Genomic DNA, 3183 nt, shown 5'->3' on the forward strand with positions numbered 1-3183 from the left:
AAAATTAAATTCTTAAAAAAAATAAAGATTTTTTTAAAAAAAATTAAAAGGAGAAAAGCTATAATTCTATAAAAAATTAAATTCCTACAAAAAAAAAATAAAGAATTTTTGTGTTCTTTAAATTTTTTTAAGGAGAAAAAGGAAATGAGACGAAAGGAAAGAAATTATAAGTTTCCTTCCAAAACTTTCCTTCCAGATGTGGGAGGAAATGGAAGAAAAGGAAAGAAATTAAAACCGTTAAAAAATTAAAATTACAAAATTATCCAACCTTTCATAATTAAGAACATATTTTTAAGGGAAAAGTTAAAAAAAAAACCCAACAAACTTTTTCCATTTTGAATGGTTGAGTTCATAAACTATTTTTTTGAATAAAACAACCATTAGACTTTCTCATTTTCAATGATTAATTCTCTGAATTACTTTTTTGAATGAAAAAACCATTAAAATCTCTCTCTTTGATTGATTAAGTCTTTAAACATTTTTTACCATTGCATTTTTAAGAATTAGTTACCTAACCCAGAAAAAGTTATATTAACCGACTAGTACAATAGTCTATTTATTTAAAAAAAAAGTTTAGGGTCTTAACTATTCAGATTGTGAAAGTTGTTGGTCCCGAATGAGATGATAATAAGCATAAAGTAAGGGGCTGTTTGGCAGTTGCTGAATGATTTAGTGCAGAATAGTTAAGAGGTCAGAATAGTTAAAAGGGTCAGAATAGTTAAGTGCTGAATGAAATAATGTTGTTTGGTAACTGTTATCTGAATGACAATAAATTACCATTTTAACCCTTGTATGTTAAATCCAAAATCTCCAAACAAAGAAGGGGCATAACAGGAGCACTGGAAAGAGCAATCAACATGGAGTGCATTACCAGTTGCAATTACCTTGGATTAGAAAAGAAAGAAAAACAGACATTCAACCAACAAACGAACTCTGGAAGAACTTCAGTGCATCGTCAAGGGTTTCGCGAGCAACAGCAGAAAACTCGACAGAAACTCCAAAATTTTTGAAACTTGACTGATTTCGTAGATAGGGTATCGCCATTGCAATAGCTTCAACGCAATGGCTTAGTTTAGGGTTCCAGCAAGTTAGGGTTCCAGTCGCGACAGATTTCAAAAATCTAAAGGGGGTTCGCGATTATTCAGGTTTGCTAGGGTTCAGAGACTGATCGATCATGGCGACGGTAAATGGTGTTGACATTCAACGATTTGTTGACGGTGGATGGCGGCGACGTGAAACTGGTGGACGGCGATGGTGTTGTTTTTGTTCTTAGTGAAGGTGACGGTGGAGATGACCGGAGATGAGTGGGAAGGATTGTGAAGGCGACGTGGAAGGAAGGGTAAAGATGGAAGAAAAGGTATCTGAATGGTTGAGTGAAGCCTTGGATGCTAAATCGTTAAGAGGTAATTGTCACCATTAAGAGGCTCAATTTTTTTTGCCAAACAGCCTCTACCTCTCACCGATTAAGAGGCATCCTCTTAATGTCGCCATTAAGAGGCAAACAAACAGCCCCTAATTGTAGATACAATTACTTAGATTTTTTCAACTTTTTAATTCTTATTAATGAGTATCAAGAATTAACACATATAGATACAATACAGGTTGTTGCGGAAGAAGAAAATGATAATCTAACCTAAACAATCTTACACAGAGAAGAACTTATAAGAACAACACATAGAATTACTTGTACGAAAATGAAGACTACTAAGGTTTTTTCTTCACACATAGAAGAGTAGGAGAGTGAAAGAAGAGAGCCGATTATCTTGATAATGCACTTGGAAAGTCATTCATGGAAGCGTGGTTTGCATGGGAGATGCACTCTCCCTTTTATACTACCTTCATGCATTAAATGCATGAGGACACTTGTCACCTCAGGATAAGAAAGCAAAAGTTGACTTGACCATAGTTGATATTTTCATCGTACTCTGTCTGCACACAACATTGTTCATGTAGAGACAAACCTACTGATAAGGAATGTTTTTATCAAGTACAAGTTTTGCAGAGATCAGGTCAGTCTGCAAGGAGATCTTTTTTGGATGAATTAGTAACTTCAAACAGCTACTTACAAATCTCGGTGCATGAAGATCTTCTTTCAATCGTTTAGTAGCTTCAAAACATCTTCAATCTTCAAATCAACTACTTTGGAGTCTTGAGGTATAATTTAAACAGTTGATCCACAGTATCGCATTAGTAACTTATGGTCTTCACATTGGCTAGTCTTCGATTTTGCCAAAGGCTTTAAGTATGTACCAAGAAATCAATATACAAATAAACCAATAACTATTAAGTATTGATAGGATAGTGAAACAGATCAGTGGGTCATCATTAAATCAGTAGGTAATTCAACAAAAAGTTTAATGGTTTTTTCATTCAAAAAAAATAGTTTAAGAACTAAATCATTCAAAATGAAAAAGTTTATTGAGTTTTTTTTTCAACTTTTTCTAATTTTTGAATGATATATTTGTAAAAAATACACATTTCCCTCAAGTTCAAGAACATGAAAAGTTATTTTTTTTTCTTTTCCTTCTTTACGAGAACACAAATAAAAAAAAAAAAATTTCTTTCTTTTCCATCTCTTTCATTATTTTCTTTCCAAATTCGAGAACACAACGTTAAAGTAGATGGAGGGATAAATATGTCTACCTACTTCTCATATGAAGCCTGTGCATTTTCTTTTCTACTCCTTGCTATTTATTAACTAGTCTTGTTTAATAAATACACGTTCATCATTTCTATAAATATTTCAATTAATTAATTTGTATACAGAATTGGGATCACGTGAGATCATTTTTTTACACTTGAAACTTCACAGCAAAATACTGTGAAGGAAACATTCACAATGTTTTTGTTGTGAAGATTCAAATTTTTTTTCCTTTCACAGTGTTTTGCTGTGAAGTTTCAAGTAAAAAAAATAGTCTCACACATCTCACAAAAACAGACTGGTCTCACCTGAATTAAACTCTTTGTATACATATACTAATTAAAGGGCCTCTTGGTGCACCTATTATCTATTCATTAACATAATTAAGGTATCAAATAATTGAAGATAGAATACAACCATAAATTCAACTTCAAAAGCCAACTTGAATGCAAGATGCAATGACCCTTTCACAAGTTGTCAATATTTAATAATACAAAAATCTTGATTTCAGATCGTATATTAAACAAATAATAAAATTTTAG

This window comes from Cynara cardunculus (assembly GCF_001531365.2).
Source record: "Cynara cardunculus var. scolymus isolate 2C chromosome LG 2, CcrdV1, whole genome shotgun sequence".
Classification (NCBI taxonomy): Eukaryota; Viridiplantae; Streptophyta; class Magnoliopsida; order Asterales; family Asteraceae; genus Cynara; species Cynara cardunculus.